We start from the raw sequence: 26,406 nt of genomic DNA, 5'->3' as shown, positions 1-26,406 counted from the left end.
CACTCTTACAACAAGAATAATAAGGAAATCTGTAAGACCTCTATAGCTCTTTATCATAATAACTTTGCAAATGCCCGTAGAGCTCATATTGCCTCACAAATTAATCAGGCCGGGAATGCTCATAAAGAATTACATCATATCCTCAAATCTTTCACTAATCCGATGTTGCAGGGATTCTGCACATACACAGAACTATGTGCAGGATTATGGGACCTCGTGTATAGGGACTGTGCCTTCCTACTACCTTATTGCCAACAAGCCCAGGACCGAATAGGTATAGTTCTCTCTCGCTCTCTACACACTCATGGGGAAGCAAATGATTAGACTCCTGAGAACACAACACTCCCGGATCTCTCAGGAATTGCAGTAACAAGACACACCTTTTCGCTCACAATTCTCGTACCTGTCCACAATAAGTTCTGGCTGAGACACGGATATAGTTTAAAATGTTTATTTTAACTAACCTGCTCTAACATGAAGTATACGAGCCACAACAAGCAGAAAAATGCATAGCATAAATATAGTTAGCATTGCAGCTAGGCCATACATCAAAAAGGGAGATGTCATCATATAAAGACAATGGTGAAAGAACTATAGTATGCAACCTCCCTCCCCTTGGTAAGAAGATGTATAGTATATAAAAGAAGATCTATGGGCTTTGTCAGCAGACCTCATACCTTAGACTATAGATGGTATTTCTACATTGTAGGTGTGTGTTGTTCTTCTCCCTGAAAAAGTCATTCTCCAAGTGTCCGTCACCTAAACATGTATCCCATAATATCATAGTGCGAGTCTCCAGCAGGAGCTGTAGTAGTATGTTTTGTCTAGGTGCTAGGCACTGACCAGAACAAAATAACAAGGGGCATTGTTTATCAACCTTGCTTGCTCTGTTCAGACTAAACTCTAGGAGCAGGCAGAGAATAAACACTACAGAGAGTTCTCATGTGAATGGCATGAACAGAATCCTGTAAAAATAAAGCCATGTAGTAATTTGTGCAAAAGCAGCATCATGGCTGCAGGACCCATGCTAACTTAGTGATGTCGACAATGTCCCCATTGGCCATGTGACACCGAAGGCTTGCAACAATGACATTTCTCCATCTCAAGAACTTTGAGATGAGATCGCCAATCATTTTCAACATAAAATCAATCTTATTTATGACAAACTCTGTGACGGTAGGAGCCCCTTGAGTGAAACTTTAAATCTCTGTCATCTTACCTCGACCAATGACCAACTCTTGGATAGCTTCACAACACTCACAGTAGACATTGTTGAGACAATGTTGAAAGCAGCCAAATCCGGATCACCTATGGATTTAACTCCAGCTAAAATCTCTTCCCTGCTGCACAAACAGTTGGCTCCCACTATCTGTTCAATACTTAATTTCTCTATGAGGGAGGGCCAGCTTCCACCAGATTGGAAAGCTGCACAAATAATCCCCATCCGAAAGAAGGCCAATGCCCCATTAGTGGACCTCTCTAACAACTGCCCGATCTCTCTTTTGCCTCTTCCGAACAAACAATTAGAAAAGTACATCAACAAACTGCTCTTATAATACACTGAGTCCACTGGATGCCTCAACCTGTCACAGTCTGGGTTCAGACTAATGTACAGCACGGAGTCCGCACTGATTGCTGTCACAGACAATATAAGACAATCCCTTGACAAAGGCCAGGCAGCCCTGTTGGTGCTGCTTGATCTGTTGGCAGCGTTCGACACAGTATATCATGCTATTCTGCTCAGGAGACTTGAAGAGATCAGGATTTTTGGACAAGCTCTACTATGGTTGTCGTGTTTCCTAACCTATCGGACACAGACCTTCAATCTTGGATCCTTCCGCTCTCAAACTATGAAGCTTACCAAAGGAGTGCCACAGGGATCATGCCTTAGCCCCACCTTATTCAATATCTATGTGGCACCCCTGGCGAAACTACTTAGAAAATGCGGCTTCACCCCGATCTCACATGCTGATGACACCCAGCTCTTACTATCATTTGATAAAAACTTTAGGAATACTTCTTTCTCAGAAGGTATGGCAGAAATTGCTGCTTGGGTGACAGACAATTTTCTCCAGTTAAATACTGGGAAAACTAAGATCATACTCTTTGGTGATACTCCTTTGCTATGGTCTCCCGAGTGGTGGCCACCCTAGTTAGGTGTTGTCCCTATCCCTAAGACAGTGGTCAAGAACTTGAGCTTCCATCTGGACCGGAAACGTACAATGAAAGATCAGGTGACAGCCACTGTAGGTTGCTGCTTCCATATGATAAGCAAGCCTCCTGCGCAGAGTATTGCCTTTTCCCCCTCTCTGTGTGCATAAAACACTTGTTCAGACACTAGTTTTTTTCCGACTAAATTACTGTAATGCCCTCCTGATTGCGGCAAGTGATTCTTCACTAAACAGACTTTAGGTAGTACAAAACACCACTGCCTGACTCATTAAGAACTTATCATCCAGAACAGCCTCCCTCCCCCTTTTGCCATCGCTGCATTGGCTATCGATATATAAGAGGGTTAGGTTTAAGATATGCTGCATTGTAAACAAAGCTTTGAATGGTAAAGCACCTGGTTACGTCATTGAAAAACTCATCCGACTCAGCCAAAAAGATCCCTTTGATCAGGAGAGAACTCTCTGCTCCTCATACACTGTTTTAAGAATGCTCACATGGGTGGTAAAGTTTTCTTCTACTTAGCACCCTGCTATTACTACTACTTCCAATTCATCTTTCTAAATGCTCAGAATATTTTTCATTTAGAAAATGTCCTAAGCCTGAGCTCCTCTGAATTGTCCTTACTTGAACTGAACTGACAGCTGTGCCACCTGCAGCGTTGGAGATACCCCTTTGGGGTGATTTGCGCACTTTATAAGTAAATAAATAAATAAAGTCCAGTGAAGAATTGATGGCAAAAAGAGAGCTAGCAAGTGGCCGCACCAATGATCATGCACAGAGTGTTCTAGGAGTATCTGGGTGATCCAAAAGAGGTCTATGTGGATCAAAACCCATTGATGTTTTGGTAGGGAAGATGTGCCAATGGCCTGCCTGAGCTTAGCAGTCTGGAATAAAGTATCTGGGTTGTCCTGTAGTCAGTGTGTCTGCTGAGTTTGTGTTCAGTATAATTGGCGTAGTTGTTACAGTGATAAAGACAAGTTCTCATCTCAAAACTTGGATAGATTAACCATGATGAAAATGAACAAACATTTCATACGACATAATTACACCATTCTTAAACAGCGCAGAAGGAGAAGGAGAATTGGTCAGAATCAAATGCTTTAGATTACCAACTTCTGGGTGAAACATCTGTGTTTGAGGATGAACTTTACTTCCCGGACAGAGTATGCCAGTGCCACCATAAAACTTTTCAATTATTTCTTGTTGAACTTCTTTCTTTGCAATAAAAAAGTAACTAGTGAAACATTATGTTTGTGTCAGAGTTATGCTGCCCTGCCATTCTTTAGTCACATATATGGCCAGATTGCAATTGGACCAGTGTACAGTGAACAAGTCTCCACAATTCCTTCATGACACTGGAGACAATGCCTGCCTCCCTTGCATGCCTATCCTTTTTGCATTACTTAGTGTGCCTGTCCATGACGATCATTGATTTACAAAACTGCCAATACCAAATTCCAATGTGTTGCCTGTGAAAAAGGTACAAATGCGTAACTAGTACTTAACCTACCTGTGTTTGGATTGTAAGAGGTAACTACAATTATTTCAACAATGTGACTGTGAGTGAGGATTGATAATTCATGTGGTGACATGCATTGAGGGAGGGTGTTCAGCTGTAATTTGAAAAGTTGATTTAGATGATTTGAAATATTTGGGCCTGAACTATGGGTGATCATTTTTCCTCGAGACGATTGGCCTTTGAAACTTACTTAGCAAAAATGAACCGGTACGGTCTACTCCTAACCTCCTTTTTCATCACCTAGAAGAGCTGCCCTAGAAGATCATTTGATTTTCAAGACTGCCAAATTCCAATCTGTTGCTTGACTCAAACAGTAGATACTCTTGTGTACCTACCACCGTGCTTGGATTGGAACAGGTAGCTATTGCACCAATGAGTGATGTATTGTTGAGTAACTGCCAATGATGATTGATGATTCATGTGGTGAGGGAGGGTGTTCAAATGTAATTTTACACTGGATTTAGATGATTTTTAATGTTTTGGGCCTGAATGATGGGTGATCGTTTTTCATGAAGGTGACTGATCCTGTCATACTTACCAAGATTTACTTGCAGGGTCCAATCCTTTTTCTTGGATATTCATAAATCAGATCATTCTCTTTAGTTAACAAACAATAACCTATACAAAATATTGCAATTCTGTTTATATGTTCTTCAACAACTGTGCATTACATGTCTATTGTGCCCGGGTCAGGCCTGGGACAGAGTTACTCAGATTCAGGAGGAGGAAGGAAGAACTCAGGGAGAGAGTACCTCAACAACAGCTCAAAGAAAGATGTTTTTTACTTCAAAGGGAAACCATGACTCTGAGGCCAAGTATTCAGCTATGTGGAATTGAGATAGGTGCATTGATTCGGGAAATGCTGTAGAGTGTGTGTGTTGTTCTGGTGGCAAAAGTAAACCTGTGAGTCTTATTGGTTTTTGCTCTGCCTCTGAATCTCCTTGGTACACTCCTCACAAAGCTTACCTTTCTCCTGTCATCCTTGACTCTACAATACAGTTTCTGTTGCACAATCTGCAGACCTTCTCATCTCTTACACAATGAAAAGCAAAAGCTGAGCTCAACACTCGTGCTTACCTACCGGACCGGTCCAAACAGGTACCCAAGAATGATGGACAATCCAGAGGAAAATGGAGATGCATCATCCAATTTGCAATAAAGTATCATTTTTCTTTTCACAATCATACTTTTAGAACTGGATGGGTTCACTCTTCCATAAATAGATTTTTTTCAAACCTAGAACACAGAACATTTATATGTCAGATAACTTGGGTCTCTGGTGCAAAAGTACTGTTTGCAATGCATTTAATTGGACTGTGTCTTTCTAATTTGTGTGCTTCTTTCCCTAGCAGATTAATGATGATGATGTGCTGCTTATCGCCCAAATGAATATTGTCCTTGTGTGGTGTTTGTCTTTGTCAAACCTTTCCCGAAATGCCCTTTCCCATCTATTCATTAGACCCCCAACTCTTTTCACCCAGGCTGTGTGATTTATTGAGGTGTGACTTCATTTACACCATAAATGGATCACACAGTACCAGGTATTCTTTGTTGTGTCATGTAGTAGTCTGGTCTTAATTCTTTCTAAAGCTAGGATATAATTTATAACCCACTAACTCAATGTTTTTATTTTCATTTAGTTACCTGCGATAGAAAATCCTTCTGACTAATCCTAGTTTGAGCTCAACTGGGAGGGAGTGTGATCTCGCTTATGAAGCTGTGATACCTTCCTTGCTAATGCATCATCTATATTTACATAAAAGAACTATGGAGTGCAGTGAACTAGTTAAATTAGTAATCAAGCAAGTATTTGCTACTGCAGACAAGTAATAATTTATCTAGTTTATTGTAAGCAATATAGTTCATGGCAGCATCTCCCCTAATGGTCAAGATAGTTACAGAGGTATATGACTACCTATAACTAACAAGTATACAATTTTAAAAGACGATTTTTTAAAAAAAAATAGGCTCCGTAAAAAGGCAACAGTGCAAAGTAAATTAAAACACAAATAAACTAATTCAGGCATGAATTGTGATGAAATACAATTTCCCCCTATATTTTTTTACAATAAAAAAACACCCACTCCCCAAACAAATTGACTTATCCCCATTAAATAATCAATGTCCATGTAAATGTCCAACAAACAAACAAAAAAACTGACCCAACTCCCTTCCACCTTCTCCACCCACAACAAGTCCCTCATATCAAAACATTTTTTTTTAAAAGGACTAAACAAGGGTATTGTCAGTTGGGGTCCAATACTGGTCCAGGCACTGCTCTACCCTGCCAAGCCATCTCTTCATACAGTCCAGCCGCTGCAGGATGCCCCACAGAAATGTCCTGCCAGAGCGTGAGGGGGCGGCAGCAGTTCCAGTCAGGGCTCCTGACAGCTGGTGGCAGTGCCAGCGATGGAATGGCCCGGAGGTGACTGCCTGCACTGGGACAGAGGCAGCTATTTTGGCCTGTTTATCAGCCAGGGCCACCAGCTGCTGATATTCCTGCTGAATAAGCTCAGCCGCTGCAGATAAGCCACTATCTCCTGCGTGATGGGTAGTACGGGTGGACCAGCAGGAGAAGCTTTATCAAGAAAAACAAAATTAAAAAAGACAAATTGTCAACAGTGCTCTGTGCAAACAATTGTTTTAATTTAGTTGGTGGCATGGTAGCAGTTCATTGCTGGTCCCCTAGGGCCAAACACATTTGATCTGATTATGATTAGGGGAGTCACAAGGCCAATTTTATATTTTACCCACCCATGCATTGCATTAATATGCAATGTCTGTGTGGCAGAAAAGAATTGGGGCAGAATAACACCTGATTAAAAAAAAACAGTGATTTGACTTCTTTCTTTTTAAGGCATTTATGGTAACTATACAGAAACTTTGAGTAGAAAATAAAAACAATTTACCTCTTTAATGAGTAAGACATTATACACTAAGGAGTACAAGTTGTGTTGTGTTAAATTAATGGAGGCATGCTAGCAAGCGCGTAGGGTATTTTGATACTGTCTACAGCTGGACAGCTGTTGTTGATAATTGTCTTTCTTGAATGCCAATGGCCAGGCACTTCTCTAAACACCTTTCTCTCTCTACACTGACTCCAAAGAGACAAGTGATAATAAATAGGAAACTACGTCACACGTCTCATGTAAGAAATACAGATATTATCCTGTTGCCCCAAGTGCACTGCAATACACGGATAGGAATGGGCTATACATAGATTGCATGTGGCACATTCATCACAGAGTATCCCATACTCCAAATCTGAAATCAAATTAGGCACTTAGTCTCACTTCACTTACTGTCCTTGCCCACCACCACAAATTATTTCCAATAAATTAATTTGCTGGGCAGTAAGGAAAGGAAACTTGACTTACTCTACTGCAGGGTAAGCTAGAGGGATTAGGCAGGTAGGTAGAACTTTTGTTATAGAATGGAGGGCTGTCACTGTTTATTGATTTGTTATGTGACTATTAACCTTTGGCTTATTCAGTCACTGTATTTGACAAAACTCAAAAGAGAAAAATCTGAAAAGGCATAAAACAATTCTGCTATGGGAAACCATGAAATACATTTTGGAATCACTTCACATGGCAATGAAATATGGCACATGCCAGGAATGGATTTTTTAATTTTTTGGTAGACTGGGATGGAAGAACTTAAGAAAAAATAGGAGTGAAGTAATAAGAGGTAACTGAGTGGGTGAAGGGAAACACACCTATTGTGTTCACTTTGCAATGCATTGAGCACTTTGTAAATGCTGCATTAATTGAAGCAGACATACATTGCAAAGATAACACTGCAATCAGGAATTGAACCATAATGCACTTCAGTCATGGATGGTGAAATGCCATGGGCAGGGAGAGGGATGATGAATGATGATGTGTGGGATACATATCTGCCTTGCTTAACAAATGCAGTGAGTCAAGGGAGCAGAACAAAATGTGATAACCATAAAACAAAGTAAGTGAAGTAGGTGAGCAGCATGCCCCTCTCCAAAAGAGCTCCCTTGCTTATTTTTCAAAGCCATCTAATTACTCATTCATCCTTTTATTCTTGCATATTCACCCATACCACCATCATTTATGCTTTACTTTCTTTCATCTAGTCTAAGTCTAAGACTTGTCAAAGCACTATCCTATGCTCGCGTAGTTTGCGAAGTTTGCGCTAGCACAGTGCAAACACGCGTAGCGTAGTGCAGCGGTAATTTTTCGCTTGCTCGCGGTCCTCAACGTCAAGTTGGCGACTGCGAACAAGCAAAATGACATCCCGGCGAGACTTTTTCCTTGTTCGCGATCAGCAACATCAAGTTGCTGATCGCGAGCGTGGAAAATAAATTTGCCGGCGAGCTTCTCAACGGGGGAAGGTCAGGTTTCTCATTGCGAGTGGTCGCGTATGCTTGCGACCGCTCGCGATGAGAAACTACCAGTCCCCGTTGAGAAAGCTGCCGATCGAGTAGAAATCTACTCGAGCAGCAGAAAACGACCCCTTGCACTGTGCAAGATGCAGTTTGCACTGATTGCACAGTGCGGACAAGCATCCGTCACTGTGCAATCAGTGCGAACAGCATCTTGCACAGTGCACTACGCAGTTTGCGAAGCTACGCGTAGCTCGCGTAGTGCGAAGTGCACTTCACGTAGCTACGTGTAGCGCTACTTCGCAAACTACGCCTAGGGTTAGTCTTTCAACTAAATTTCCAATCCATTATCCATCCATTCAGTATCCACTCTTTCTTTCAGCCATCCTTTCACCCGTCCATCCTTTTACCCACCCACGTACCCTTTAACCCACCCATGCATCCTTTCACTCATCCTTTCTTTTTATCCTTCTTTTCTTTCCAGTTTCCCTCAAACCATCATTTTTACTGTTCATTATGCAAGCTTTTGCTGAGTTGCTGATAGAAAAGGCCATAACTCAGCAACTGCTGCTGCTGGTAAAGTAGGGGCTCACGATTAGTAGTCACAACAACACCCTTGTAGCCAGTGAGTATAATAGTAAGTATAATAGTATTTATCTGTAAACAATGTGACTTGCACGTTCCTGCCACTGCTTCTCCCCCTGCAACTGAATTTCCTTCTCCTCCTGCATTGTCACTTAATCTGGCGGCACTGGTGGTCTGTGTGGCTAGAAAAATATATTATATATTTTGTAGATGTACATCCCTTAATTTTGTTTATTCCAAAAAATACAACCGCAGTTCTGTTAGCAATGCAGTATCTTGTAACAAAAGTATCAATCTCGTTTCTCTTTTTGTTGACTGACAGTGTTAGAAAAGCCATGCAGTGAAGCCAACCAAAATACTTTTGTAATAGAGGGTCAGAGATATAGCCTATGATGATCCTGATGACTCTGAGTAATTGAAGCACATTGAAGGGGTGTACTAATGGTCAATGAAAGACATAAGGTGCTGGTTGAGAAAAGCATTGGGACCTTATACTTTCCAGCCATGCTACACAGCACAACATTGGGGGAGCGGTCCGTGACCATGGCCAGTCTCTCATTAGCTGTTGGAGCATGAGCAAGAAAAAGAAAGACTTCTCAACAAACATAAATGGTGAATAATATTTACAATACTAGCCACCTTGGGCCTGCACATTTCTCATTAGATAGTGGAGTATCAAACATCTGTTCTTAGTCTTAAAGTACCACAAGATATATAGAGGAGAGAAAAAGATTACCAACAAAGCAGAGGATAGTGAACTAGAGACTAGTACAGACTGGACAAAGTCAGCTATAAAAAAAAACATGAAATAAGGAAAAAAGATAATACGGGGAATTAAACAAAAAATGGATATGGGAGATGGGAAAAAGGAGACTGAACAAAAACTAAACAAGACACAATTTAAAAGAAGCATGGTGGACATGGGTAAAAGAGCTGATCCATTGTGCTTTACAAACATGGGTTCCTCATCGTCACATAAAATAAAGACGGCAGGTAAGCTGTCAGAGCAACTTAATTTCCCATCAGCAACACTAGGCTCCAGGTAGGAATTTCTGTCCTGGAACCCACCACCAACATTACAATACCGCATAATTCTACCCTAAGCTCACAACAATCAGAAAACCAAAAAAATAGTGAAGTGATAATAACAAATAATAAGGCTTGCTAGGCTGAATGGTGCCCTAAACAGCAGCACTGGTGGTGAGTGCTTTCTACCCAGCTGTTCTTGGACCTACTTTTGGGCTGTCACTCTTCTTGCCCTTGGGTGCTGATGTAAGAAATGAAGAAGATACAAAAATGTATTTGACAGATCTGAGGTGCAGTTAATCTCCACAATCTCTTCAAAATTATTATGACATGAAAAAGTCACATTGTACTTTTCAGAAACAGATCACCTATAGTATTTGTTTCAAGTCTATTGACTATTGTTGAGTTGACTATACTAATCCTAAAATCCCTAATCCAAATTTTCTTAACTGAAACTACATTTGGAACTAATGCTTTGCAAGGAATGATCTTTGATTCTATTCTCGTTTCTTAACCCCCTTCATGGACCAACCCAACCTCCCTTTTTTGCAATGCATAGATGCATTTTATGCATCACTGTGAAATAACTTGGGACTGTATGAGCTGCATAAAGAAAGTCACAGAGAACGCTAACTGACTAATGTCACTGATGCACTATGGTAACTCGAGGACAGTGGAGTCTGCAATGGCTTCTTAATTATTCAGCCAAAGCAAACGCCGATGAGTAGCACCGAGCACCTGCCTAGCTGAAAGTGGATCACATAATCATTATAATATTCTTAATCCAAACTAAAGGTAACTTATTTCTGAGTCTAAGCAGCATGCTATTCAGGAATAAAAATGTTATCATTATACAACACTCTTCTACTAACCATAACATCCCTTTCATCTTTGGCTTTTATCAGCGAATTTCGAAGTTTTTTTTAAAGCAAAGTAAAGTAACATAGTATTATAATTTCTAATCATAACGTCACTTTTACCTTTTTTTTTCAGTTAAATTATATGTTTTTTAAACATAAAGTAAGATGTCCATTGCCATGCGCGGTGAGATGTGCACTTCCATCAGCCCCCCACAGCATTAAATAAGAGGTTGGTGGTTCTCCTGCCCCTATTTGTTTTTTTTTTTTGTAAAATCGTTTTTATTGCAGAACAATATAAGAAGCAGCGTACAATCATAATGTTCCTGCATCGCTATTGCCAGTGCCATATCTTACGTGGCCATTTAGGCAGTCGTACACAGCTTGTGAGCCCACATCCCAGAGGCCGGGCAGCGGTGGCAAGTAGATCATTGTACTGAACCATATTTCAATCTGTACATTTGCCGCAAACATAGTAGGATGTCTGCGTTCTGCTTTGAAGTTTCCTCCCCCCTTCTCCCCCACCCCATCACTTCCCCTCCCCAGTCCCTATCCCCCAGCCCCCTCCCTCTCCACCCTCCAGTGCCCACGCCTACGACTGTGACTGTTCCCGGCCTTAATGTGTAGTCTGGGGTACATCTCAGAGGTAAATAACCATTTACTGTGTTTGTGTGGTTGGAATGCTCTGGGGAGCACCATCAGGCTCAGAGGGCACCTCATCCTCCTCCGTCATGCTGCTGCGCAGGGCCTGCACCAACCCTTCCCACGCTGTGGCCGCCGTCAGTGCCCTATCGTCAGCCCTACGAATTGCTAGTTGGTACCTAAGCGCGCTTTCACTCGCCGCCCATTTCTGTAGTTCCTTAATCCACCTCCCATGTGCGGGGCCCGCCTTCGACTTCCAGAGTCTTGTCACCTCTCTCTTTGCCAAGAGGAGGCCCATATCAATAAATTTACTTGTGGTCTTGTTCTTGGGTGTATGAGGAAACCAGTGCAGGACACAAACCGCCTTGGTGTATTGCAAGTCCCTGTCCGTCACCTCCGCCAGTGTTCCGCCCACTTCCCTCCAGTATTCGCGCAGGTGAGGGCAGTCCCATAACATATGTCCGAGCTCCGCTCCTACAACACCACATCTAGGGCACGCCGCATCTGCCACCCCGAAATACTTCCCAAGTTTACCCGGTGTGAGGTAGGCCCTGTGGAGGATATAAAAGTGTATCAGCTGGAAGCGTGCGTTCCTGGTACTTTTCCTGGCCCTCCTCACTATACCCGCCCACGTGGTGTCAGGGATCTCAGTTTGTATATCCAGCTCCCATTTTGCCTTCAGCGCCGCCAGTGGCTGCAAGGTTTCGCGCAACATTGTGGAGTACAGACAAGTCACCGCTTTATAAGTGCCGGCCGACATCATGGTATACTGGCAAGCCGCGGATGTAGTAGGCTCCAGGAGCCCCTCTCCCCAGTGCGCCTGCATCGCTCCCGTCACCGCCGCGTGCATCAGGTAATCCCCCCTCTGAAGATCGAACCGCTCCTGCAGAGTTTGATAAGGGATCAGCGCCCCCTCTTCGTATAAGTCGCCCAACATTTGGAGGCCCGCCTCCTCCCACACCTGCAATCCCGACCAGTCTCCACCGTGCGGGAGCGCCGTCACCATTCCCAGCGGAATCTCCGGCGCATACGGGCGCCGCACTCCCGCCCGACGCTGCGATCGATTCCAGCAATGCCGGAACGTCTGCTCCTCCAGGGATAAGTCTCCAACAACCAGCCTCTGCTGTAGCGTAATATACGCCAGCACATGGCGAGGGGTGACTCCCTCCCTGTCCTGCTCCGGCCCCCGGTACACACGTGCCACCTCTTGTGTAAAGATCTGTAGCTGCGCTGCCAGATAGTAAAACTCAAAGTCAGGCACCGCCAGGCCCCCCTCATCCTTTGGCCGGGTCAGAGTCACCATCGCAACTCTGCGCCGTCCTGTGCCCCATAGGAACGAGACTAATAACGATCGCAACTGTCGGAAAATAGAGCCCGGTATCTACACCGGTAGTGTGCTGAAATAATACAGGAGACGTGGCAACGCTATCATTTTCAGTAACGAGATTCGCCCCGTTACCGAGAGTGGGAGTGTGGCCCAGAAGGACATGCTACCCTTCAGTGCTCGTATACAGCGCCCCACGTTGCCCTCCAGCATATCTACGGCAGAATGGTATATATGTACTCCGAGGTATTTAAGGCAATCAGGCTACCAATTGAGCAGTGGTTGGACCACCGGTCGTGGTTCGCCCTGGCACAGCAGGAACAAACAGGTCTTGGACCAGTTCACCCGTAGTCCAGAGAACCTGCCAAACCTCGCAAGAAGCCTCTCCGCTCCATCCAGCGCCCCCGCCGCATTTTCCAAGAACAGGAGCAGATCATCTGCGTAAAATGAGATGAGTTGCGGGGTCCCTCTGTAGACCAACCCCCTGTAGTAAAGGCCTGTTCTAGCCTCCGCCGCGAGGGGCTCTATTGCCAGCGCAAACAAAAGCGGGGAAAGCGAGCACCCCTGCCTGGTGCCCCGGCCCACGCGGTACTGACGCGATACCAGAGATCCCACCCGCACCCGTGCCACCGGTGAGGCGTACAGGACCTTCGTACAACCGATGTATCCTTCCCCGAGGCCGAAACGCATCATGGCTTTGTACAGGTAACCCCACTCCAGGCTATTGAAAGCCTTCTCTATATCTACGGATAAGACGAGTGGCGTTTGTGCGTCCTCCTGCGGGTCCCCCAGCAAACGGATAAGTCATCGGATGTTGGCAGTGGTGCTCCTCGTGGGAATGAACCCCGACTGGTCACTATGAACCAGTCTCGGCATGTGCCGCAGCAGCCTGGTCGCCAGTATGGTGCTCAGGATTTTATAATCCGTCGTCAGCATCGACAGCGGCCTATAAGAAGCGGGGTCCGTTCCCTCCCTTCCCGGTCTCAGCAGTGGGATCATCAGGGCCTCGCACATGGATTGTGGCAGTCTACCCCTTGTCTTGGCCTCCCTATACACCTCCTGGAGCCTTGGGGCCAGTTGGTCCAAATATCTACCATAAAATTCTATGGGCAAGCCGTCCAGGCCTGGGGTTTTATTCCGCGCCATTCGGTTCACTGCCCCCCTGATTTCCGCAAGGTCTATATCTCCGCCTAAGGCCTCCGCGTCTTCCCGGTCGAGTCGCGGCAGTTGCATCCCCTCCGGAAAGCCGTCAATGTCCTCCTCCAGCCCCTCCAGCGCGCTTTTGTAGAGCGTCCCATAGTACGAGCAGAAACTATCCAATATGTCCATCTGAGGCGTGACCACTCCGCCTCCCCCCCTTTCTAGGGCCAAGATCGGTTGGTTACGTTTGGCGGGATTGGCCAGCCAAGCCAGCAGCATTCCCGCTTTGTCCCCCTCCGCGTGTGCCCTCACCATGTAATTCTTGTAGTCGAAGCTGCGGAGCCTCTCCACTTCAACCGCCACCGCCTCTCTAGCCTCACTCACCGCCTCCTGGAGCTCGGGGTGACCAGGCCGTGCCACCTCAACCGCCCACAACTTCCCCTCCACCTTGTCCAAGTCCTCCAACAGAGTTCTCCGCACCCCGGCATATTTCCCTATGCAGTGTCCTCTAACAACTACCTTGAAAGCGTCCCACTCCATCGCTCTGGACGCAGTGGACCCGCTATTCTCGTTAAAGTATTGTGTAATCCTTTCACCGAGTGCCACCAGGTATGGTGGGTCGTCTAGTGTATCAGGCCTTAGCTGCCACGTTGGGACCCTCGAGATCTCAGGCATCCAGTCCAAAGTCAGCAGCAAAGGATTATGGTCGGAAAGTGTTCGGTTTAAGTACTCTGTGTGCGCGACTGACTGTAGCATGTTCGGGGAGCCCAAAAAAGCGTCCAGCCTAACATGGAGGTCATGCAGTGATGAGTAATATGAATAGTCCCTCGTTGTTGGGTGCTGAGCCCTCCAAGCATCCTCCAGGCCCCACCTCCCCTGCCATTCGAGCCTACGCTTCGCTAGCCGGTGTACCGGGACGCCTCCAAAGGCGGGTGGGACCTATCAAGTGCAGGGTCTGCTATTGAATTAAAGTCCCCTCCCAGCAGGATAGGACCCGTCAAATAACCGGCCAGCACTCCAGAAAGTTTCGTGAAGTACAGCCCTTGATCCATATTAGGTGCATATACGCTACATAGCACTATGTCCCGGCCCCTAAGTTTACCCTCAACAGCCACATATCTACCCTCTGGGTCTATCGTATGCCTAACTACTTGGAAGGGGGTCCCCGCTTGTATCCAAATCAGAGTGCCCCTCGCAAAAGCGGAGTACGTGGTGTTAAATAATTGCCCTCGCCATCTACGCTGCAGCGCAATGCCCTCTTGCTTCGTTAAGTGCGTCTCCTGCAAGAGCGCGATCTGAACACCCCTGCGCACCAAATAGGCGTGAATCTTATGCCTCCGTGCCATGGTGTGGAGTCCCCGTACATTCCATGTCACACATTTCACCATTCCAGTATTAGCCATAGTCCCATGTCAAAGGCCAGGTTACAACACCCCTCCATGTCCAGTCGCAGTCAGTGACACTGTCCCCCCCACCCCTGAAGAACCCTTTACCCCCCCTCCAACCCCTCCGCCTCAAGTCCCCCCAACTTCTCTCCGCCCCATCCCCCCCAGAACAGGACCTAACTTCGAGAAAGCAGCTCCCATCCAAACTTAAGGAAGAGCAACCCTGCTCAACCGCCCACCTAAGCCGCAGTCTGCACTGCGGCGGCCTTATGGGCCGCTAGGGTGCGACCCGGCACCAAGGGCGGCAACCACAATCCCGTCCCCCCGCCCCCCAATCCCCCATTGTCACTCACGAAAATCCGAACAGTTCCGCAGCATGTCTCATCCTCGGGAAGAGCCGGATCCCCGGCCCCTTCGCACCGGCTGCATGGGAGGGCTTCCCCCTCAGCCTTCAACAATTTCTCCCGAGGTCTGCGGGGTCACCACCGGGTCTTTAGCCCCATTAAGTTCCGACTGGTCCGTGTCCGAGCTCGTGACGCGGCTTTCCGAGCCCGACCCTCGGGTCGACTGGGTCGCTGCCGTTCCCGATAGGTCCACCACCGCTTGCAGAGCCGCTCTCCTCTCTTCTTCTGTTTGCGAGTCTGTGGGTCTTCCAGCTCTCTGCCTCCGCTGCCGGAGCCTCCGCGATTTCCGCTCTGGCTGCAATCGTTGCTCCTCTGCAGCTCGGAATCTCGCCCCATCTGTCCCTGCCTTGTAAACGTCCCACCACGCCCAGGCGTCCTCCGCTGTGGGGAAGAAGACCGTCTTGTTGTCAACCACAACTCGCAACTTGGCTGGGAAAAGGAGCGAGTACTGGATTCCCCCAGCCCTCAGCTCTCGTTTGAGCGGCAAGAAGGAGGTACGCAATTTCTGGGTTTCGAATGTGTAATCCGGGAACATTGTGACGCTACTGTTATCCACTCGGAATGGGCCCACATCCCTAGCTCGCTGCAGCAGCCAGTCCCTGTCCTTGTAATGCAGCAGCTTCATCACCACTGGGCGCGGTGGTTGGCCTGGTTTGGGGGGTCTTGCCGGCACACGGTGAGCCCGCTCTAGTGTAAAGAAGGGCGAGAGTCCGTCCGGAGCCACTTCTGATCGCAGCCAGGCGTCCAGGTACCCCACCATGTCGTTCCCTTCTGTTTTTTCCGGCAGACCCACCAAGCGAATATTGTTACGCCTGCTGCGGTTTTCAGCATCCTCCGCCCGCCGCTCCAGGACTTGTATGCGATCTAACGCCTGAACCAGCCTCCCCTCCAGGGACTTGCGTGCCGGCACCAGTTCCTGCAGAATGTCTTCTATGGTTGTGACTCTGTCCTTTAGTTTGCTGTGGTCTGCTCGCAGGATCCCCAAGCCGGATGCCACTTGAGCTATGTCCTGCTGCAATGCATCTTTTGTGGCCGCTATGGCCTCCAGGATACAGTCCCGCAGCTGCTGCAAATCTGCGGGATCTGGGTGGCTCCATCTCGCGTCTCCGATTCAGGCACCACTTCCCCTCCTTTAGCCCTGGGCTTGCCCATCATGCAGGCGCTTCCGCTGATCGCGGTTCTCCCGCAGCTCAGGTGCCTTCCTCCAGGCAGGTCTCCCTCAGAGTTCACAGGGGTGCGCCCGGGCGCCAGTCACCAACCTCCAGGCCCGTCGCAATGCTGATCGCCTCTGTCCCAGGGACTCCACCGCTTCGTTGGCCTCTCAGCATCCTCGCGCAGGGAGCCCTCCAAGCGCGTGGGCAAGTGCAGCCCACCAACTCACCTCCTCAGGGCCCGCTCCCCGGCGGGTGCCTCCTCTTGCACCCCCAGCGCTGGCCGCACCGCTACAGCCACCCGACTCTTCAAAGTCCGCAGGACACAGAACTCCGCCATCAGGGTGCCCGTCCTCCTTCCAGCAGACCCCCCTTGCAGTCCGCCGCTTCAGCCCACGCTGGGGGCCCCGCCACTCAAGAGAGGCGCAATCCGGCGCCACCCCGCCGTCGTCCTCAGCCGTTCCCGCACCGGTCGAGCGTTGGCCCAGTAGCTGCAGCGCCTTCAGTGCCCCAGGTCTCGCCCCCACTCAGGCTTCCGTCAGGCAGTGCCCCCTAGAACTCTGCAGGCTCCTCCCAGGGCAGGGGACACAGTCGTCGGGGCCCCCGGCCGCTCATCTCCTTCGTGGTGCTATCAGCACCAACCACCTCTCGCACCGCGCAGCCGCCAGTCTCCCACGCTAGCTCCGTCGGTGCCTCTGCTGCCTGGGTCGCGGGTCCGCTGTCCAAGCGCGGGGTCGGCCGGGGTGTCAGTCCCTCTACGGAGCTGCAGCTGGGGTCTGCCAATCCCCCCCTTCCCAGGGCAGCGCCCCGCTGCCTCGTCCCGCAGCACCGGCAGTCAACGTGCCTCAGGGCGTTCGCCGGGGCAATCCACACCCTCCGACGGCCGATCAGCCGCCCGCACAGCGCCTGCCAGCAGGGTTCAGGATCTCAGCTCCAGTCTTCCCCCGCAGTCAGGGCCAACCCGGCTGGGTCTCCACGCGCTGTTCTTGGTCCCACAGGGGCTCCACGACCCAGACCACCGTCAGTTGTGCGGGTCCGTAATCGCGGCCGCCATTTTAGGCCGCGCTGCTCGCCAGGCCCGTCACTCTCCTCAGCAGGCCAATCACCCCAGAAGCTACACCGGAGGACATCCTGTGGATCGCCGCTGCTTGCCCCGCACTCAGCGCCGCTGCAGGGGCCCGGTTCGCTCCGGATTCCGTGCGGTTTTCAGGATGCTCGTGGGGATCGGGAGCGGAGCTCTGAGCTCACGCCGCCATTCCCTTCGGCATCCAAGCCACGCCCCGTGGTTCTCCTGCCCCTATGCAGGGACCACCAGCTAGAACAAAATATTATTTAAAAAAGCTCTCGCTGAGCATTATTATGGGGCGCTTCTTGCCATATTAGTGGATAATATTAAATGAGCAGCCCAAGCTGCTCATTTATTATTCATTTAATAAAACGTTTTTAAAACATGTTGGTGCCCCAGTGCCCACCCAGGCCACTTACATCATCTCTACTCATTCGGAGACCCAGGTCCTCTACAGCCTCAACTGGCTGCTCAACCAATGCTCTGCTGGGAGCCAGATGTTTAAAAAAAAGTGGAGTGGTTATCCCGGTGCTCTGTAGAGGCACGCACATCCCTAAACATTTTGGAGCAGCAAGGGAGCCCTGTGGCCCCCTCGGCCCCTGTCCGCTCCTCAGAAAGCACTCATTATGGGGCAGGAGCTGTGGCATAACAAATCTTGAGGTGGCCCCCCTGCAACATGCAGGGAGGGCCTCCTCTGGACTTAGTCAAGAGGTATCAGGCCAGGGTACAGTGCTGAGGGCCCCCCCTGGAGCTCTGGGACCTCTGGACCATGAGTGCTGCAGGGGCGTATGTTACACCACTGGTCAGGAGCCAGGTATTACATCAATGTGGAACATCCACATCTTTCTAAAGTCTTGGTGTCAATGGGGGGACACCTTATGATTGACTTGGCACCAGCCAGATCTGCAAACAGAACCCATTATGGTGCTGTGGGAGCCGATTCTAACGTTTTGCTGTGCCTTAATGGGTGCAGCATGTTATTCTGCTCCAGCCTTCGTCCACACTCTCCTGGGCAGGAAACTACAGTGTTGTGGGGTATGAAGAGGGGAATGGGTCTCCCTGAACCGATCGTTGGCTCAGGGATGGTAGACCTGATGCCCACGTCCACCCAAAAATATTCAGCACCAAGGGGTGGGTTCGCTGGAACCTCCAAGAGGATGTAGGAGGAGGGCAACCCATCCGCCTCCCCTTTAAAAAAAATGGAGCCCCAGGGGATGGGGTCCCTGGGGCCTGAAAAGTGCTCAGGTTTGGGGGCTGCACACTCCCCTTCTTTGTAATCAATATGTCAGTCCAAGGGCTTGGGGTCCCAGGACCTCATTGAGGCTCGGGAAGGGGGGTACATCTCCCTCCATAAAATACTTTGAACCACCCACTAGGCCCTAGCCCACCTTGGTGTATCTTTTTAAAGCACATCAGCATGTGCTTGTTATAAAAAAAATCACCATTGATCTGCAGAAATTTTTGGCCCCAGTAAGAGAGTCCCAAGTCCTAAGATGACTGTGGTCACATCTCTATTGATGTGGTGGTGACTTATCAGAGCATAGCTTCAGATCTGTTGGTTCCGCAGATTCTTTGCGACATAAAATATATGTTTTTGAACCTTAATTGTTTCAAAAACGACTGCATGGATTTATACTAAATCATAAAAAGCATGTTTTCTGTCCCAATGATTAGCCTTCTGCCAAAGTTGCTGTAATTGGGTTCAGTTCATCCATTTTCAATTTAGCTAACTCTAATTTTCCTATGGAAAATTGCAAGGAAAAGCACTTTTTGGCACCCCTCCTTTTTTCAGTGCCTGCTTGATGGATCACTTTAAAACTTTCCAGGAAGGAGCTGCGGTGGATGAGACTTTTTTTTAAACGTTTGATGAAGATTCATCAAATGGCGCCAGAATTTTAAGCAAACCAGAAAAATGCTTTTCCAATTGACCCGTTGGCCAAATTATAACATATATATCTTATTTACACACTCACACACACACACACACTTATATATACCTCAGACAGAAGGGTTGCTATGTACAAAGGTTATGATTGGCTTGTATTGTGAACATGCACACAATGTTTAACCTAAACATTAATGTTCACAACATGTTGCATAGTGGTCGATTATGTGCATTGAAATTAAGGGGTATATTTACAAACCCCTATCGATACAGGAACATCACTTTTAGGGATGCTCTTGTGGCGATATGTCCTTCGCCTTATATACAAGACAGCATTAAGCCACTGAAAGTGACTTAACGCTGCCTTGTACATATGGCACCCTTTGACGTTGTACTTAGCGTGAAAGGGGAGGGCAAAGGGTGTTGCGGTGGACGTTCCACACCAACACCCATTGATTTTGATGCTGCCCCCTATTTACAAGGGCAGTGTAAATAGGAGGCGCACCAAAATTAAGACCTGGGAAAACCTGGTCTTAAATTTAAATAGGCAAAATGAGGAGAAATGCTTTATTTCTCCTTGTTTTTTCTATTTCAATGTGTGCTGCGTTGTGCTGCACACATAGAAACAGCCACAGGACATTGATTGTTTATGTACAGGAAGGTGACCCTTCCTGCACATAAACAATCTTTAAAAAAAAATACCTTCAACGCAGATACCCTTGCACTATGGTGCAAGAGTATCGGCATTGGTCCTAAGCTGCTAAATTTAGCGCAAGTGCAGGGGGAAACACAGGGCTGCTAAATATTGTAAATATTGTGCAGTCCTGCATTTCAGAAGTGGAGGAGCGTGGCGTTAAGCCAAGGAGGCTAACACCACCTGTCCAACTTCATTGTAAATATGCCCCTAAGTGTTTTTTGTTTAAAAGAAGGACGATGACTTGGTACAAAAAAGATGATTAATGTGTTCTGATTTTGCAGATAAGTGTACCACTTAATTATCAAAACCTACCTTTAACGTAATGAAAAATGATGTTCACATGTGAGGTTTTTTATTAACAATTCTCATTTTGCTAGACTTGTGGGAGCTATATTTGTTAACAGCTCTGCCGGGTTGATTTAAATATAGTGAAATTAAGTGCTACTAAAATTTAATCGGCTGTTAAACTAGGTCACCTTGCTAAATGCTTCACATATGTTAGGTTCTGATCTAATTTTCATCTGCATTGAGTGAATAGTTACACCTTATTTATATTACCGCCTGTGCTAAAGGCTTGGAGGTGTGCATGAAATTTCATTATAATTGTTATAGTCGTAATATGTTTTTAAAACAATCAAAAATAGATGTCAGTGATGTACACAATTAAATCATATTCTTTTGCCATAGCTTGATTACTATAATCCCCATTTTTAAATTTCTTTGAGCGGGACATAGTTGGTAAGAGTTGGCATGTATTAAAGGTTTTTTAAACTTTGGCATGATGTGCATCGCATTACACATTAGTAACGAAGTAGAGTTAATGCATCTGATAATTGAAGATGTAACACTGTATTTCATTGACAATTGAGTATGTAGAGGCGGAAGATTGCATTAATAAAGCAATTTTGAAACAAGCATTGTTAAAGCCAATAGGTTTTGGCTGTAATAGGCGAGCTATTGGCTTTGCCCAGGTTTGTTTGCATTTACATTAGCTAATGCCAAAATGACCGCCTATGCATCACAATGTATGCAGATGCAAGTGCGGCCACCTTGGAATGGCTTTTCAATTAAAGAAACACTTTCAAGGTTTGTGCTTCTGTGTACCCATGCACCATGCATTGTGAAACTTCAATAATCATGACCCGTTTCTAAGATGGTTGCTATGCATGTTCTTGTCTGCACGTGCAACATGATTTACTGGTGGCCATTTTTGCAATTTTAATGTAATGTTCCATCATGACGGTCATCTATTTTACAATGGTACATTAAAGGTTAAAAAGATAGTATGCAGATGTGCGAAAAAACATGAAGCTAGTGGCATAGCATTTCACATGAGCTGCTGGACAAATGTCAAAAATAATTATAATTATTAAGGCATAATGATATACGTTAGAAACAGGGATTGGGACTGGTATGGAGAGTAGTAAACAGAGGGCACATGGGGGGGAAGAGCACCAAGTTTTTTCGAGGCAGAAGCGGATAGGGTAGAAATCAAGGAAAGGGGAAATAATACATAAGAGACCTAAAGCCATCAGTGGAAGAATACAGCTCATCCAGTCAGAACTCTGTGAGATTAAAATGCTCCTCAGTTGAACAAGCCCCAAAATAGGGAGAAAAGCCATCAAATCATAAGCAGAGACCTCGGCTAGACAACAAAATCACCATAGCATTACCAAGGGACTGATCTAAAGCTCACTATAAGTAAATTGTATATATTGAACGCAATAGTTCTGCAACAGACAGTTAGTCTGTACCAAGATCTAAAAACAATAGTGCATAACAAGACATGTGTTATGTCCACATAAAGATAGGGTTACTGTTCCTAGGAAGAATAAATGTAAGAGTAGGACCATGAAGAGAACCAAAAACAGTGGCGGCATTTAGTAGTAGTAAAGTTAGAAATACTAACTTTACTACTACTAAATGCCTTTTGTGAATACCGAAAGTCGTAAAGTTAGGATTTTGTCTCAGTTAAGTAGAAGTAAAGTTAGGAATCCTAACTTTACTTCTACTAATTGCCTTTTGTGAATACCGAAAGTTGTGTAGTTAGGATTTTGTCTCAGATTACTTTTGTGAATCGGGCCCATGGTATTTAAAAGAAGTACATGTAACAGTTTAATGTTTGATATGCACTTTCAACAACTGTGGGAAGCTGGGTTTGTGTTGCAGTACCCCACACTTTTTGCAACCTTTTTGGCTACTAGATGCTGGTTTTCACCTGTGACAGTGCACTGAAGCCTGCTAACTAGACCTCAGTGCCAGTGCTCCTTCCTTAAAACAAGGTGATGTCTAATTGTAACACAATTTACAAAAGACTTTAGCAATCCTGCAAGTAACTAGTAAATGGACAATAAAGAGGGTTCCTTAGGGATGCAGAATATCTTATGCCACTCTAAGGAACCCACACGAAAATGCCACACCGACTGCTATTGCAAGCTGTGTGACATGAGGCAAAAGCATGAGTCAAAACATGACCTGGCACTCTCCTGTGTGCCATGTCAAAGTCCCTAAATTTAATACAAGTAAATCCTTCCTACAGCAGGCCTCTTAGCCCTATGGCAGTGTGCATTATATTTTATGTGAGGACATATCTGCATGAGCACATATGCCCTTGTGATGTCTAATTCTATCACAAGATGTTGCAAGTGAACAGGGAAGCCATTTTAAGGTATGCAAGGGGCACTGGTCAAAATGAGTTACTCAGCTACATATTGGTTTCATTAAAACATAGTGTCTTTGGTATCAAACACCTGGTATTATTAAACCCATCCTTATTCCAATGGTGTATTTATTAGTACATGCAATCAGAGGGTACCTTAGAGGTACCTCCAGAACGCTACTAGTTCTATAGTGTGCTGGCTGACTGGCCTTGCGCAGCCTGCCTCCACGGAAAAGTTTCTAACCCCATAGAAGGTGAAAGCTGTGCTCTCAGAGGTGAGAAACAATACCTACTCTGGCAGGATGTGTTTGCACCTCCTCCAGCAGGAAGGTTAGTAAATCAGCATATCAAGGCCAGAGGCTCTGCCACCTTTATTATGCTAGACAGGCGTTCCCCAGACCTGGAGGATGCCACCTCCTACCCTGAGGCCCATTTAGGCCCAGGACAGGATGAAAATTAGCTAGTCAGGTAGTGTGTTGCACTGCCAGCCTGGGCATACCTCTAGGGTAGATGAAAGAAAGTATTCCACCATCTTGAGTGTGAAGGATTAGAAATTCTGAGACATGGTGATACCACCTTTCACTCCCCTTAATGCACCTACATTGAGTATTTAGGTGGCGCTCTGACACCAGGAAATCAAATTGGCTACCGGGAACCAAGGAAGAAAGAAGAAGGATAAAGAGAGCGAAAACTGAAGACCTGCAACAGAGTTTGGCACAAATCCCTGCTAGGCTGCTTGCACTTAGACCATCACTGGGCCTGACTTCGTAAAGAGCTGGACATCCGGCCCAAAGCCCTTGGAGGACTGCCCAGCACCTCAACAACTTGGAAAGATCTACCTTGGTGCAGAGGAGCTGCTCCCCTGAATATACAGGCACCTCTTGCAAAGTCTGGTACTCTGTCCCATTGGCCATCAGACCCACTGAGGGAGCAATGAGCCAGGAGGAGATTGTTTGGAGCTCAGGAGGTCAGCCCCGCCACTTCATCAAGGTCCAGAGAAGCTGCCCCTTGGCAGAGTCTCCCTGCACTCTTTGCAGAAACCAAGGCTTGTTGGTAGTCCAAATCCTGACTCCAACAGCACAAAGGCAGACCTACTGTTGAGAGACATTAGGTTCCACAAGGCCACAACTGAGAGTGGCACAGCTGCCCTGTTTCCCCTCTTCACCAAGACACAGTGAGTCCCTGATCAACAAGACCCGACGCCTCAAAGCTCCACTGCACCTGAGCCCCACAACCCAAGTCCAAGGGAGGTGATGGAGCTAGTGGGGTCCTGAGACACTCAAAAGCTACGCCCACCCTTGGGATTGAACAGACTGGTCCCCCAGTTACCGTCTGCAGCCTCGATCTGCATGGACAGTGAACCATCAGAGTCTTCAGCAGTGTGATCTCGTTGGAAAAATCACCACTGCACATGTGTCCTCCAGACTGAGTTTGAGTGGACCAACAGTGTACCTGCATTCCCAAGACGTGAGCCCCCTTTGGCTTCAGCCGGGCTGACCCCACAGTCACTGTTTGCAGCCTCTTTTCTACAGGACCATTTCCCATTGAAGTGAACGTGGCACCTGAGGCCTAAATGCACCTCTGCACCCAGACGCCCCAGTGCTGCCCAAGGTGACCTGTTGGTGCTGCCTTGGACATTGCCCCATAATCGCCTTAAGTCCAGGAGAAAAGTCCTGTAAGTTGTTGCTAAGTGATACTATTCAGTATATGCTTATTCCCCATAGGAGAACATTACTGCTTGAAGTCCACAGTATAAGTGTAGTTTATTGTGACTTAAAAATTGATAACTCAAAACGTACTTATGATAAGCTTGATGTCTCAATACATATAAAATTCTGTGTTTTTTTTATAAATTGATGTTGGATGTCTTTATTGAGTGTGTGTTTCGTTTACTGACTCTGTGTGTGCAATAAAACCTTAACACTGTCCTCTGATAAGCCTTAACTGCTTGCCATACTATCACAAAAGAAAGCATTTGGAATTATTATGTAACCCCTGTTAATCAATAAGGGTCGCCTGGACTTTCTATACAGTGTACTTACACAATTTTATGTGACATTAATTTTCACTTTGAATATAATAATAATGGTGACACAGCCATACTGCTGGACAAGCTGGCGGGATTCAGTTTGACTCAAATTATCTCTGAATGCACACACAGGGCTGGCCACACATTTTTACCAATACGCCCAGTGTTATAGTGGATACAATTCTTCCCCTAGCATGGAGAGATCATAAAGCCATCTATTTTAAAGTACAGATCCCTGATAGAAACATGTCCCACCTAAATAACCAGCCTTTGGTTAAGACTCACCCCTGGTACAGAATACAAGAAAAGAGTTCAAAGAGGCCCTTGATAGGAACCCTCCTATGCCTCTCTCAGATAACAACCTGGCAGCCAACAACTTTGACGATTGGATTAGATCAGTAGAAGACCAGTTGGCCCCCGAAAAAATAAAGACACAGAGAAGAAGTCAGGCTTCAGCACCCTGGTACAATTCGGATCTTAAAATCATTAAATCCAAATGTAGACGATTAGAATGAAAATGGAGGGTTAACTAAAGCATGAAATGCAAAGCAGCCTACAATCTAGCCCTAGAGGAATACAAGGAAGCAATCAAACAAGCCAAAATGAACTATTTCATAAGAAGAATAGACAAAGCTAAGAACTCTTCTAAGGAACTCTTTAAGACGGCCACTGTCCTGTCTAAGCGGCAACAGGATTCCCAGTTCATACCAGATCAAATCTTCTGCAATGCGATCGCCAACTTCTTTCAAACCAAAGTACAATCAGTCTACAATGAACAACAGCCCCTAACTCAACTGAAAATAATGACAAACTTAACTACGGGAACCCAACCTCTACTAACTTGTCCAGTTTCCCTACAATAACAGCAGAGAAAGTTCATAATCTGCTGTTACTGATGAAGTCAGGTCCGCCCACTGACCTGTACCCCCAGCCATATTACATATGGTTTAAGAAAAGATCACCATCCATCTAACCCCCCTTCTAAATGAGGTGATTGGTTCAGGGAAGAACTGCTCCTTAGACCCCATAGAGGTGAAAAACTACCATCCAATATCATGTCTACAGATAGCGACTTCAATTCCAGAAAAATCTGTCAATACTGAACTAACTCACTATTTAGATTCTAATGACCTCCTAGACTCCATCCAACATGACTTCAGACCACACCACTCCACAGAATCTGCCCTGATAATGGCTAAAGAGAACATTCGCAAACAGCTGGATGGTGGGGGAAGAGCTGGCCTTATCCTTCTTGACCTATCAGCAGCGTCTTACACCAAAAATCATGCAGTGCTAACACGGCGGCTGAAAGCAATAGGTATTAAAGAGAAGGCTCTAACCCTACTCTCCTCCCTCCTGACATCTAAGGAGCAGAGGGTGTGCTGGGACAACTTGAAATCAGATATGTTCTGCCTTCCATGTGGGGTGCCACAAGGCTCAGCACTATCACCGACCCTATTTAACATCTATCTCACCCTTTTAGCCAAGCTAATCAGAGAGCATGGTTT

Source organism: Triturus cristatus, chromosome 5_2 (genome assembly GCF_964204655.1).
Source record: "Triturus cristatus chromosome 5_2, aTriCri1.1, whole genome shotgun sequence".
Taxonomy (NCBI): Eukaryota; Metazoa; Chordata; class Amphibia; order Caudata; family Salamandridae; genus Triturus; species Triturus cristatus.
The sequence above is the reverse complement of the archived record's forward strand: the minus strand, read 5'-3'. Positions refer to the sequence as shown.